Source organism: Vidua chalybeata, chromosome 6 (assembly GCF_026979565.1).
Source record: "Vidua chalybeata isolate OUT-0048 chromosome 6, bVidCha1 merged haplotype, whole genome shotgun sequence".
Lineage (NCBI taxonomy): Eukaryota > Metazoa > Chordata > Aves > Passeriformes > Viduidae > Vidua > Vidua chalybeata.
The window spans coordinates 22,204,447-22,219,596 of NC_071535.1; the positions used below are offsets into that span (position 1 = coordinate 22,204,447).

Here is a 15,150-nt window from a genome sequence, read left to right on the forward strand (position 1 = left end):
TTTTCACTCCATCATCTCTTCAGATTCTGTAACTTTTCTGTAACAGATTCAGGTGAGGGGCCTGAAACATCTTAGTTGCACTGACCAGTACCTTGTACATGGCATACTCCCAGTTCTATGATGCTTGATTTCATGCATGGCTGCAAGACACCCTTTTGCATAGGGTGCATGTCCACTGATACACACTGAACAGTCTCTGTATGGATGGGAGGTTACTGGAACAAAGAACTATTGATCTAAGTTTAAAAGAGGAAGACTAGGATCAATGTACCTACTTCAGCAGCCTGTGAGTTTTCTCCTTTGCTAAACTAAAAGCCAAAAACCCATAGGCCAGTTCAGCTAGACGGATCAAAGGTCTTCACTGTGAACAAGCTGGGATAGTTTGTCATAAAAGATTAGTCTTTATACTTACTCTGAGATTTCCAAAGATTCTAATTAGTGATGTCCTAAGCATTGTGATGGTGCCTAGGAAATTAGTCTGAATTGGATCTGTTCTGCTGGATGGGATTAATTACAAAAAGATTGTTTTCCTTGCAAGACATCCAAAGGTTCATCTAAACTAGCTAACACATTGAATACCCTCGTGTGCAAGTTGTGCTTTCAAAACATATTACTCAAACAGTGCTATTTTCTTTCTAATATTGAAGAGCTCTGACAATGTCACTTGGCTGTGTCACTCTCAGAAGCTAGGGAGATATGTAGTGTTTAGCCAGCTTTTTACACTGCCTGATTTTGTGCAGGCAGGCTAAATTCCTGAGGTATGTTAGATGAGTCTCAGAGCTGCCTTAATTTATGCTAGCCAAACCATTTCCTTCTGCGCCATTTCACAGGTGCAGGATCAGCAGAGCAATTCATGTTCCACTCCCCGACCGCCCCTGCTCAGTGTCTTATCAGAATTTATCCCTGAATTCTCAGCAAGGGGACAAATGCTGCCACCAAGCTTAAAAAAGCTTTATTGATCTGAGAATACTCAGAGATCTGCACAATACAAACTGCAACTACATTCCTCTACCACACTGCCTGCATGTGACCAAAATCTTCACTCTTGATTTTAGTTGCATCAGGCCACATAGCAGGACAGAAGGTTGCATCTAGTTCCTTCCCAGAGGTTCAATCTCTTTTGATTTTGTGTTTGGCCAAATAAATAATTTTTATTTATCAAGCGTTTCTGGAATGAAAATGTGGTCTCAAACTCTTCAGCTGAAAGAAGCCATCCAATCTCCCTGCAGGTTTTTCCTGGTATAAAGGTACAATCTAGCTGCCACATTGTTGTTGCTTCGGAGTTTAAGTGGACACTCAGATAAATAAAAGTGACACCTGCCCCAGGCCAGTTGCCATCTTTATTTGATTATGTTGTTTTCTTACAGAAGATTTTTGATTGCTGCAGCTAATCTAGAAATTTAAGTGTGATAATTGAACAAATCAGTTTAGTTGGGCATCTGATTCTGTGCAAACCTAAGTAGAATAGTAATGCATGACTAATACACAACAGCACTTTGCATAAGATAAAGATCCATGTGTAACACATGCAAGCCCAAGACACTGTGGGAAGAAAACACCAAAGATATTGAACAGGATGTATGTGCTACTCCTCTACTCCAAAGTGTACCCTTTTCCTATACAACTGTGCTGTAAGGACAGTGAAGCAGGACCTTCACTCTCTGACATCAGGTACCCTGAGATCCCATTGTTCTCTCCTCCTTATTTGCCACTCTGGAAGCACGTGAGAAACTTCTTACTCCTGATCCAGCTTAACTGACCTTAGATCATCTGCCAGCTGATAAGCCAGGAGGCTCATTTCAAAGGAAAATCTGGGATGCTGCAAATCTTGTTTTCTGTTATGTAACAATAATTGTGTGTCATGCAAGAATTTTTTTTTTCTGTGCAAATATAAAATCATTAGATGTTCACAGCTCTCTGGCCTTAATTCTGAGTCTGAATATGTTGTTATTTCATTTTATGCCCGTTAAACTGAAAAAAAAAAGATTCAAAAAAGGATTTCTTGGGACTGAGGGGGGGAGAGAGGCACAGATATTTTTCACTGGCATAGCCAGGGAATGGTGAACAGTTGGTCAACAAACTTTGAGCCACTAAAGAGCATCCTAGGACATGACCTGTTTAAACATCAGCCCCAGAAATGCAGAGTATTTACACTCATGTCTGTGGATAAGCTTCAGTGGGTCCAAGAGATATGAAGACTGTCCTGCAGCAGTGAGACATCACATGTGGGCCAACAAGCAATGGCAGACTTGTCACACTGGTATGGAGCAGTTGTCAGGTATCTTCAGTTCCTCAACCACAGGCCCACTGAGTCCAGCACAAAATGTGCCACAGCCACTGCTGACCCAGCAGCCTCTGGAGCAGTGTGCTGGAGGAACACGGTACAACAGTTCAAATGATACTCCTGCTGGTAGTTCTTCACAGCAAAGCAGCAATGAAGTAGCTGTGGCAAGAACAGCTCTGGTGAGACCCCACCTGCATCCAGTTCTGCGTTCCACAGCACAGGAAGGACATGGACCTGTTGGAGTGAGTCCAAACGAAGGCCACCAACTTAATTAGAGGGATGGAGCACCTTTCCTTTGAGGAAAGGCTAAAATAGTTGGGACTACTCAGCTTGGAAAGGAGAAGGCATTATGGTGACCCAATAGTGGCCTTCCATTACCTGAAGGGAACCTACTGGAAAGCTGGAGAGAGACATTTTGTAAGATTATGTAGTGACAGGACAAGGGGGAATGATGTCAAACTGAGAGAGAATAGGTTCAGATTAGATATCACTAAAAAATTTGCTGTGAGGGTGGTGAGACACTGGAATAGGTTGCCCGAAGCAGTTGTGCATGCCCCATCCATGGAAGTGTTTAAGGCTAGGTGGAATGCAGCTCTAAGCGACCTGACCTAGTGGAAGATGTGCCTGTCAGTGACGGGGGATTGGAAGTAGATGATGTTTCAGCTCGTTTCCAACCCAGGCCATGCCACGATTCCCTGAGAACGGGCTCGGGCGAGGCCTCTGTGGCACGCTGTGCCGGGCCCCGCCGGGCGGGGCTGTGCTGACACCTGGCGGCCGGCGCGGGCACTGCACAGCCCGGGGCCCGTCCCGCCGTGTCCCCGGGGCCTGCTGGGGCTGAGGGCTCGGTAGCCCCGGACGGCACCGGCCGCTCCCGCCCTCTCCGAGCCCCTGCGCAGCGGCCTGTGTTGGTGTAGGCTGCTGTGTTGCTTAGGCGTGGGGTAGAGTTAATTTTCTTTCAAGTGGCTGTTCTTTAGATTTGTGCTGAATGCAGGGTTGATAATAGAGACATGTTTTTGTTATTGCTGGGCAGGGCTTACACAGAGCCAAGGCCTTTTCTGCTTTCCGTACTGCTAAGCTGGTGAGGAAGTTGGGAGGAGACTCAGCCGGGACAGATGACACCAGCTGAGCAAAGGACATTCCACACCATGTGACATCATGCTCAGCATAGAAAGTGGGGGGAAGCAGGAGGAGGGGAGGGATGTTTGGAGTGATGGTGTTTGTCTTCCCAAGTCACCATTATGTGTGATGGGCCCCTGCTCTCCTGGAGGCTGCTGAACGCCTGCCTGCCATGGGAAGCAGTGGATCTGTTCCTGGTTTTGCTTTGCTTACATGTGTGGCATTTGTTTTCCCCATTAAATTATCTTTATTTCAACCCACAAGCTTTCTAGCTTTTTACCCTTCCAGTTCTCTCCCTAACTGTGCTAAGTGGAGGAGTGAGCAAGTTGCTGCTTGGGGCTTGATTGCTGGCTGGGGTCCCTACCAAGCCTAACCACAACAGCTCCTATGAAAATGTACCTCAGTGTTTAGCAGTAGTCAGGAAACAGTAATGACTTTTCAGGAATGACTAGGAAAAGAAGAGAAACCCCCCTGCATGTGCAAGGCCAGCATTTCAAATGCTGCTCTGATTCTTCATCTCAAACCCCCACATATTCCATAGGTGAAGGTGGCACTGACTGCAATTGCAAGGCAATTCTGGAAGAGTCACAGGCATCAGAGGACACATTACCTGCTGGGGTAATGAGCTAAAGCATTCTGAAGGTGGCTACTGAGCAGACATTACCAATTCCATCATGCCAACAGACATCTTGACCTCTGATTAGGCACTGGAGCCACCTAAACTCTATGAAAGTTTTCAAGATATTTCAAAGATTTTTTTCTACATGGAAATTCCATTGGAAAAGAGAGACTTATCAGATTGCAACTAGCTTCTTTCCTTTCCACCGAAAGATGATCTTTCTGAAGTGGCCAGCATTTCCCAGTTTGTCAAGATTTTTGTTGTAAAGTCTATGTTGGCAGTTGGTTATTTGGCAAAATGTATTTCCTGTACATATTAACATTTTCTAGATTCTATTCTTAAATAAATATTAATATATGCAAGGCTTTAATTCCTTCTTAAGAACTGCAAAATATATTTTTTTATTGTTGGTTTAAAAAAAGTATGGTGTCTAAGCCAATCTGTTATGTCTCCCATCTTTCTAACATATTTTTTCCTATGGAGATATTAAAGAAAATTTATATCACCCATAACTTTTTAAGCAATGTGAACTGCAGTTTCTCATTAATTTATTTTATCTCTTCCAAAGGTCCCTATGTCAGGTTTGCTAAGGTGGCAGGGGATGACTGACAGCCCTTACCTCAGTGTTTGTCCATGTGCTTTACCTCAAAAGGAGATAATAACAATATATGAATGTTTTCATTTTCCAATTCCCACTTTCTGCCTTCATCTTTGTAAGTAAGTTCATCACTGTCAGCGTACAGAGCAAGACACATTTGGCAACCAGGTTCAAAGGACCAATCCTTCCTTCATGGAAAAAGACCAAACTGTATAGGAACTTGTTGTGTAGTGGAACATCAGCTTCATTTTTACATTCAATAACTCAGACTATTATAGATCTCCAGTGTTGGGCCTCCCCAAGCCCAGAGCCACTCTGAGCTTTCTTTCAGTGGTTCTCATAGAATCTTGCATTGTCTGACCTGCTTCCTTGCTTCATTTTTATGTCTCTTCCCTCTCTTCCTCCTCTATTTCCCCTTCCACAGGCTTCTGTGCTGTCTCTTGTTCTTTTAAGTGACTGATTGAAAAGAAGTGAAACAGTATTAATCTAAGTAAAGTGAACTTTCTCTGTCAGATATCTTAAAGCTGCTGAGAGGATCTTCAGGAAACAGCCTGAGGTAGGAACAGTAAGGACAGCAAAGATCACAACTCTTCTGACTCTTGTCTGCAAGGTGAATATTACAATTTCACACATGCTACAGTGCTAAAATGCATCAAGAAGCTAGATAAGGGGTATATATCCATATCTATTTTCCCCCTTATATCAACTCTGCCACGTTAAGGACACCAGATTAAGTATTTTCTGGCCACTGGGTTTCAACAGTTTTATCTGCTTACTGCTAAACTACAGTTCTGTAAGTTGTGCCTGAAGTACTTGGGAATCCCTCTGACTCAAGATTAACCAGGCCAAAGCACATCTAGCATCTGAGCATGGACCTTTTAGTATGGTACTGCTCTTTGTGAAGGAATAAAGACTGGACCCAACAAATTAATTTGCTTCTCTTTGAAAACATTAGGAGGCTAAGAGCAAAACTGACCCGTTGCTTCTAGCTTTAAAACTAGACTACAGCATATATTTAAACTCATTAGCATGTGCTGAGGAATGGGAATATCTGGGCATGATTACAGGGATTTCAGCTGATGAGTCACATGTTAGAACTGACTGAAAATCTAGGGGGACTTTTGGGTCCAATGACAAGCAGTTTAGCCTGCAGCAACTGACAGCCTCTTAGGAGTTTGCTGCTGAATGCTCAGGCTCTCAGAACTTGGACATGATTGCTACAGGCACTAAGGAAGAGACACTTTCAAGAGAATGAAAAGTTCTGTAGTGTGAAGGCAGATTTTCCAGGCCTCCTAAGAAGAGGAATCAGAGACAAGGAAAAAAAAAACAAGAGTCCCTGAGGATGGAGGAAAAGTTCTGACAGCACAGATATGCTGTCTTTGCAAATCTTATTTTCGCTGCAGGGGGGATAGTGTTGAGCTGATGCTTCTCATCTTAGGTTTAGGATGAATGAAAATGCCATTCAGCTCTGAGATTCCTGCAAAATTCTCATGGCAAGTTTATCAAATTGGAAAATAAGACTTGTAGTTTGATTCAACAGAACTTCTAAACATACAAGGTGTTTTTTCGTTTACCTTTTATTTACATAAGTAATGGACTGGCCAAAAACATACGTCCCTTCACATCCTGAGATGAATAAGGTTATGTTTACTTGGTGTAAAGCTGAATTAAAGAAAGAAAGACAAACCAGGAGTCATTCACCTGTAATCCACAACTGCTGTCTGATTCCAGTCTAGATTTTGCACTAATTCACCAGTTTGGACTCAGTTCAGTGGGATGCTTTGTTGGTAAGAAGGGAAGTGCTAGGAAACTTGGCTAATTTTAAGCAGAAAAATCCTCCATATCAAAAGAGGGCCTGGCTGTCTTATAATAGGTGAGCAGATGGCCTGGTTCATGGAGGAAGAGAGACAGAAAAAATCCAGAATGGTGGCGGGGAGGCAATTTAAGCCTTTAAAAAAAACCTTTATTATTATTATTATTATTATTATTATTATTATTATTATTATTATTGTTTTTGCAAAAGAACATCATATCTGGCTGATCATTGCTACTGATCCCAAGCACGACAGTGGTTTTGGCAGGAAGACAACTGTCTACTCCATTGTACAGCTGAGGGTTTAGATGCCTATTTTTCACTTTCCCATAGTAGTAAGACATAAGAATCTATCAAAATCCTGTATATCATATACAAACAGTCGCTGTCTGTGATATTCTAAAGTTGGTCCATTATCATTGACGCTATTTACAGTATTTATTGGGTGTCATGGCATTTTTGTTGGTCTCATGCTAGGCTCAACGTTTGCTATGAGTGAATTTTGTCTTTTAGTCTTAACAATCGCAGCATAGTCTGAGTTGGAAGGGACCCAGAAGCATCATGATGTCACCAGCAAAGCTGGCTGGTGGCTGTGCTGCAGCAGAGAGGTTTCCCTAGAGCAGTACCCTAACCAGAGGAGCATTCTGGCCATGCTTTCAGAGGCACACTTGCATCATGGCTTTCCAGAAGGCTGCCACAGGAATCTTTATGTTTCCATCCTTATCAATATTCCCAAAGAAGTTCTCAGAGTTGTAGGTTGTGCTCTTTCAAAGAGTTCTACTGGAAGCAGAGATAAAACACAGGCATGACCATGAAACAGCCACTGATACCTGCCTCCAGCTCTCCTCTTATTCTTCCATCGCCCTGCTTTTATTCAGCCCATCACTGAGAGATATGAGTTCTCAAGTCCTTGTGCAGTCAGACTTTTGTGAGAACAAAGACCTTTTGTTCAGGTTAATTCCATTCTTCTCAGTTATATCTCCTTCTCCCCCTAGAAACAAGACTCAGTAGTAAACCTGGCTTTTTTTTCCTTATAATTGCATATGCTTATTTGGTCCTCATCCCAGCAGCCACTGCTTGGCTAGGCTGTCTAATCAAGACAGTTCTGTCCCCCAGATCTTTGATCACTTTAGTTACTCTTCTCTGAATTCTGCTTCTGTTTGAATGAGGATATCTGAGTACCACAATGGCTATTAAAAACTGCAAAGCATGGTAGTGCAAGTGTCACTAGCTGTGAAGCACAGCTGCATTGTTTGATGTGAGCTAACAGCCCAAGCTTTTGCTTAAGTTCATCTGAAGCCTTATCCACAGCTAATTCTCACCCAATTAGCTGAAAATCTGCACAGCAGTTAAGAAACACAGTGAAGCTGGTAGTGCAAAAGTATTATTTAGCTCAGCAAGCCTCAATCGCTTGCGTTGGCTTCCAGAAAGGAGAACAGCACCATCTGCTGCTATCCGTGGAAACTGCAGACCTTGAAAAGCTGAGCAATGTCTGTTTCAGGTAGTAAATACCGTGTCCTTGTAATGCCATACCCTACTTTTGTGAAGCACATTAATTTTGATGCTACAGCAAAACTGTCAGAAGTGTTTTATGAAAGTCAGCTACTGGGATGGGCTTGTGATGAGGATGGACACTCATTTGGATCATACCTGAAATCAATTTGTTTTACACAGCGAGCAAGTATCTATTAACATTCCTTTTTTTCCCCCCAGTACTCCAAGATCCCGAGGTAATACCTTCTCCAGAAGATCAAAGGCTTTGCTTAGTCAGTCTGTGTGTACTGAGATGTGTGAACATTGTGATTCTATTTGTGTGTTTACTTTTCTGAAGGAACTTGGCTGAATTTCTCACTTGAAAGAAAACTTACCCCTTTGAACCTCCATCCCTCCAAGTGTCTGTAGCATGTGTACTGTGCACAGGGAGCTAAGGACACAATTCAGTAGCTTGCCTGAATCACTTCGATGGGATTTGGATGCTGTTGGGGATCTTGGTGATACAGCCTTTGACATTTCTGTAGGTGACATCTAGTTCAGGAGGCATTTGACACACCAAATCCTGCAACTTGATGAAAGTTTCATTCATCGACTCATTGTGCTACACAGAGCAAGGAAAGTACAGTCAGTGTGAACACCCAGGGAACAACAAAGCCTATCTTGTGTTCATAAATACATTAGCCATTCCCTCCTAAGGATGGTGCCTTCTGCTATCTCTGCTCTTCACTTTCAGGGAACCCCTGGAGACCAACCATAAATAAATGTTCATCTTTCCCTTTTTCCATGTCTGAGATAGAAAAAGGTTTACTAATTTGTGTAGAAATTAGCTTAGTGCAAGGTAGGTATTCTTTAGTAAGTGTCTTTACCAAAGACCTCTTATTTTCGGCCATCCAAGTGATTCATGTTCATCCCTGAGACAGTCCTAGATGGGTCTCCTCTCCCTTCTATTAAGACACAGACTGCAAGTTGAACAGTTAATGGCTACAATGTGCCATAGAGTTCTGAAAAATAAAAATCAGAATCACCCAAGATATTAAAGGATTAGTATCTCCAGCAATGGAGTTTTATAGCCCACAGGAAAGATGATCCCCTCTGGAAAGGGGCCAGATGTCTCCAGATGGACAGAACTTTTGGGAAAGCTCTGCATCATTGTGTAATCCTAAGAAGTTCCAGTCAGCAGAAGAAGGCCCGACATTTGTCTTTTTCCTATTAGCTTCAAACAGGGTCGTGACAGCTCAGCATTTCAAAGCTCATGTTGTAAGTTTTACGTTTTAACATATACTGAATCGGCAGTAGCACAGTGTCCTGATTCAGGGGTTTAGAATGTTAGAAAGTAACCTGTCAATGGAAATATTACTGATGCCACTGTAAATTATTATTCTAAATTTTACTTTGCACTGATTGATCTCTTAAAGACATGACTACGATTTTGTTCGTACCCATGATGACAGGCAAATTGTTCATGTATTATGTTAGTTATATACTTAATTGTTGAAAGTTTCAAGGCAGCTCAGGAAATTTATGAAAGCTTTTGTTTCTGTCATTGTAAAAGGTTCAAGCACTGTATTTTCCCCTAAAGTTTATTTATAGTTTGCCAGTGCATTCTTACAGCTTCTTTTTGGAAACTTAAGACCCACTGTTCTGCAGATCCATCTACAAGCTTATCATCTACTGTGCAATGAGCTCTTGACTGTTACCACTCAAACTCAGTCTTAAACCAGTCTGGGTTCAGCTGGGTTTATTAGCTTTCATTCAGCACCAAGGATTTGATGGATGTGGAGTGGCTCTCTGAAGAAGCCATTCAGACATCCTTGCACTATGGACAGCAGCAGATTGACCAACTCCTGGGAATGCAGCACAGGAAAGCTCAAGCTGCCTTTAAGGCTGCTGGCTCTCCCTAGGGTTGCCAACCTGGTTTAAGCCCATGGCAAAGCTGGTGGACTGCCAGTGCAGCCTCAGGAACAGCATAGCCAAAGCACCATGTCTGGCCTAACAAACAGTGCTGGGGTTGGGCAGCACCTGGAGGGAGCCAGCTTGGGCATTTCTGCATGTTTGACACAGTCAGTCCAGTCCAGAAAAACAACATGCAGGCAGTTGAAAGGCAACAGTAGTTTCCAGAGTACTGTGATGCTGAAGATGAGCAAGTGCCGGCTACTTTGATTCATGATTTCTGAAAATGTCTGATTGTCAGTATCTGCAAGATGGAACCCTATAAAGAGTAGATTATAAAAAGAATGTAGGGAACAGACATGCTTAGAAATCTTGTCAGAAGGAATAAACTGTTGTTAAAAATGTGCCTTTCTGTTGCTTCACCATTGCTAGTGTCAAACCCATGCAAAGGTTTCTAGATGTCCTTATTCCAAATTCCTCCTATAGACACACTAATTATTCATTCTTTAGAAGTCAAGATAAGCATGCATCACTGAGAAAAGGGGCAGAAAAGGCTTTTATTTATGTCTTCCCTTAAGTTTCCTGTAAAGGATTAACACTTTTACTATTTTCTCAAAGATTTAAGACAATGCAAGGTCTTTGGCACTGTATATTTACAATTACTCAGAATTGAAATGTAAGACTTCCCCCCTACAGTATTCCCCCTACATCACAGGTGGAATGAAATCTGTCAGACAGATTATATGTTTACCTACAAGCATTTGATTTGGATACTGAAATGTCATTGTAAATTTATGCCACTGACTATTTCTCTTGTGAAATGCCAGGTAATTTAAATTTTTGCAAGGGTGAGGTGAAGAGAACAACTGTTAACCCTAAAAAGCAGATTCATAGTGAGATTTAGGTTGAAGATTAACTCCTTGCCTCAAAGTTTCTGAAGTGTTTGCTTTTAAATAAATGCATTTCAATAATCTCTTTTAATTTCTCAGAATTCAGCTAAAATTTATTATTCTTTCCAATTTTATTAATTGATTAGGTTAATAGTAATAAAACCAGCAGGACCACGTCTATTGTAATGCTGTCCTTTACACCCATACAGCCTGTTTTCATTTTTTGTTGCAGAATGAGGCCTGATTCCTTGCAGACTTGGAAAATAATTCTCTTTGATCTTAATTTATGCAGGAAAAAATCTTTACCCTAGAGGAATGCCTGTTCTTCAGATTATCTCTGCTGAAAGCACTTGATACTCTCAGGAAAGACTATGGATGAATATTACTTATTTGCTTATTTTTAGTTTCTTTCATTAACATAGTAACAAAGAAACACATGCAAATGTAATACAACCCATTACATGAGTATCCAAAACTCCCCATCAACTTTATTTTTAGTTTGTTTCAAGTGTGAACATAATAGTTACGTTCCAAGTCCCAAATCTAATTTTGGTGAAAACTCTCTTTCCTTTAATCGTGGTGCTCCCAAATGTGGATGGAGGGCCCTGAGGCCCCTGACACCTTCTGTAACTACTCCCATGAAGAACCAGTGGATGGATGGGAAGGCCAGGACTGGACTAGTATATACCCAGGTGTCTACCCCATGTTGGTCTGCAATACACCCCCTGCTCTCACTCAAGAACTTAGGAGCATTTCTCAGTCTCCTATTTTCGAAGCAATAGAGGCAGCACATGAAGTTACAACAATATGTGTCATGCTCCCACCTTGCTACAGAGTATACTAAGATTTGGTCTCTTTGGTTTCTTTTTCCTTCCTACCAGCCTTTTAATCTTTGATTTGAATTTTTTTTTAATAGGACTGCTTTGCTTTTAATGCCTTGAAGCATTCATCTTCTATTCCTCAGACATACTGATCGAGTATCAAAGTACTTCACAGTATCTAGCATCTTAGGCTACCTTGGAGAAAGACAGCTCAGGGGATGAATAGAATTTGTCCTCCAGTGGTAATTCACTCCTTGTTCTAGTTCTGCTGTTAGAAAACGGAAGTGAGTGAAATATGGTGAAACTACAAGCACCTCTCCAGAGCTAGACCAAAGCCAGATTCTGAATAGCTCCTGGAAGAGTTGTCAAATACTAGCCTTTTTTTCTTAATGACTGTGCATAAATGAAACAAAAAGCAAGTGGCAAAACAGTCTAGGAAAAGGGCAGTTCTGTGATCCACCCACTTCCTAAAAATGCATAGTGTATGGTCCTGGAGTCTTGAATTTGGAGGGAGATCTGTTCTTTCTGATGGTTGTGGCTAGTGCCTTGGCATCTTCTGTGGTCAGGGGATTACTGGCCATCTGTAAAAGAAGAGACATAGATCCAGACATGGTGAGAATGAGGATGTCATGTCTAGCAGAAGGCATGCTGTAACCTCAAGGATGACCCTTTCTTCCCGTTCTTCAGCAGGCACATGGAAAAACTGTGGTCCCTTTCAATGGGTTTGTCTGTTATCTCATCGTATCTTGTCTCTGTCCCACAAAAGTCTGCAAGCTTCCAAATCAAGGGGAGTTACCTTCTCAGTTTCTCTCATCTCCTAGTGTGAAATTCCTTATATCAGGTCCATATATCAATCTGTCATGCAGAAGGATGTGATGTGCATCATATTCAGTCACTTGATGGGGAGAGGCAGAGGCAATGGGCCTTTGAATGTGTACTTGCTAGTAGGGCCCCTCTGGATGGGGTTGTGCCCCTTGGGACATTTTCCATTAGCTCAGCTCCTCTTGGCAGCCCAGCAGTTCAGAGCTCAGGCTGGTTGTCTGCCTGCTACAAGGTCTGGCTATCTGGCATTAGGGGGTTGGCACTGCCATATGTCTCTCCCAGTGCATGATCATCTCTCCCTCACCTTGGACCTCATGTGCAGTCCCCCTTCCCATGGTTAGAAAGAAAAGTTTTTTTGTTAAGGTTGGCCAGCAGAAGACATGTTCTTGTTTAGGTCCTTTGTGCTATCAGCTCCTAAGACAATCTGAGTGGCTACAGAGAGAGAGAAGAATGCCTCTAGGTGAGCTACTGACTTTACCTCAAGCCAGGTTAAGAGCAAGGCACACAGAGGCGTTTATTTACATAATCTGAAACAGCAGGCCCAAAGACTGGTGTGGTTGCAGTGATTTACAAAGACAGGGGTGTCCAGAGACAGGCCTACATTGACAGTTTTAAAAATGCCTCTCAACCACCATAGTGTCATTTGCAGGCTCTCAGGATGGTGATGTTAGATCTAGCTGAGAATGCAGCTTGTAAGCATTCTGTAAGCAAGTTGGCTTTTCTGAGCTGAATTCCCAGAGTCTGATCTTGGATTGAGAAGGTGTGTTAGCTCTCAATTCTCACCTCTGGAGGAATCTTAGCTGGTTATTCAGTTTTGCCTTTTCAGGGATTATTGACCCCATCTTACTAGAAGACAGTTTCGGCTTTCTTTTGCCAGGGCTTGGTAATATTCCTTTATTTTAGGTAGTGCTGTGGCATTGCCCTGTTGTGGCAAAGACAGTTTATCCTGTGTTTGAATAAATTCTTAGCAAATCATTTACATTGTGAAGGGGAAAGGTAGAGAGAGGGAGGATTTCTTATATTAATAGACACTGCCTGTTTTTTATGCAAAATGGCCGGATTCTCCTTGTCACATCTAAAATATCAAGACTCACTCTACTTATGTCTGATTGGCAGAGGAGAGGAGCTTCATATGATGGCTGTGCCCAGCTGTACAAGTGCCAATGCCAATTCACATGCATCACACACCTCAAGGTGTAAGTTCTACTTAGAGCAGGGTATGTGTGAATTCATTTGTGTCTGCTGTGACACCGGGAGGGATAGGACTTGCTGCCAACACTTGCTTCACATTCTCAGAGAGAATTTCTCATCCAAATTTTCCATGTATGGAAGGTTGGATGGAGGCAGATGGTGAATTTAGCTGACTTAAAAATATTCCTTTTAGAAACAAAACAGAAAGAAACAGATTCTGCAGAATCTCTGCTGCTCCTGCTTCAAGAGCTGAAGGATAGAAGAGATGTAAAACCTTGAATTTTGAAGAGGCATTTTTCTGGACTAGAAAGGTCAAAAGTTTTAGTACTGATCTCTGTGTTGCCTGCAGGCTTTTTCAAGGCAGGAGCACATTGCCTTGCCCTCGCTTCAGTTGTAATTGTACCATATTTTAAAGATATGGACTTTTATTAGAAAGAGATAACATATCAGTGGAAATACTGACCCAGGAGAAGGAAGGCATTAATGAAACGGAAGGCATTGCAGTATTGAGATGTTCAAGGAACACTGGATGCTCACACCACGTGCCTGTGGCCATAATGGTAGCAGGTGTATGGAACATCCTGAGGGAAGAAGGGCATTCAGATATTCATGCAAGTCTTTCACAGTGTAGTAACAGCACCTGAGATGACTGAAATCCTAATTGTTTTGTTTGCTTTTCCTCTGAAGGACTGCTAGCACACTCAGGTTCTCACTTTGTCTGAATAGACAGATTAGGCAGCTTAATTTTATTCTTTTCTAGTCTGTGTCTCTTGCTGCTTACTGTGCAATGGCTAAAACCATTAGGTTTGGGCTACTTAGGAAAAACTGAAGTAGCTCCAGAACTTTGCAATCAAAACAAACAATGGCTCCAATCCTATGGGATTTCAGTAGAGTGTAATTTTCTGCTTTATATGCCCTGAGGGACTTCTCTTTCAGCTCCTTCCTCTCTGACAGACTGCTCTGTTACTGTGGTTTCTCATGCTGCATGTGTGTTCCCACACAAGACTCATAGTTGCTAGAGTCACCTGTGGGGATGAGAGTGAACCTGTGAGCCAGCCAGAAAGCTCTGGATCTGGATGCCCTGTTTTTTGTACTACCCGCCAGGTCATGGGGCATTCTTGCTAAAGAAGAAAATGCATGTTCACTGTGCTGACACTATCCAGCTCCCTGGTGCCTGAACTCCTGTGTCCTGGCTTTTGGCCAGGATAGAGTTAATGTTTTCGCAGTAGCCATGAGGGGGCAGAGCCTGGACCCACAAGGGCATGTCTAGGTTGTTATTGTCACCACCTCATGTCACTGCCAGGGTTCGAAGTACAGGACTCTTACCTCCAAGAGGAAGGTGGGCATGACTTGAAGTCCAGGGGAAGCAGGGGCACAGAGAGTCTGTCATTCCCTATTTCAGGGTTGCGTGGCATCGAGTCAGTTGGTGAGCATTTTGTGCATGTAAATCATCCTCTTTTTGTATAATTTTGTTATTAATATTGTTGCTGTTACTGTTCATTTTCTTATCTCATTGCTGTTTCCAGTAAATTGTTCCTCTCTCAACCTGTAATCTCTGCCTTTTTTCTCTCTCACTGGTGAGACTGTGGTTTTGTCATGGTCATAGAGAAAT

The 15,150-nt window shown here is 42.4% G+C and overlaps 1 long non-coding RNA gene across 1 annotated transcript; it reads left to right on the forward strand.

The window, feature by feature from the left end:
- The first annotated feature begins 3,108 nt into the window (after positions 1-3,108).
- LOC128789061 (uncharacterized) lies at positions 3,109-4,381 on the forward strand. The gene is made up of 2 exons (XR_008431307.1): positions 3,109-3,222; positions 3,315-4,381. It is a non-coding gene; the product is annotated as an uncharacterized LOC128789061 (long non-coding RNA).
- Positions 4,382-15,150: the final 10,769 nt, after the last annotated feature.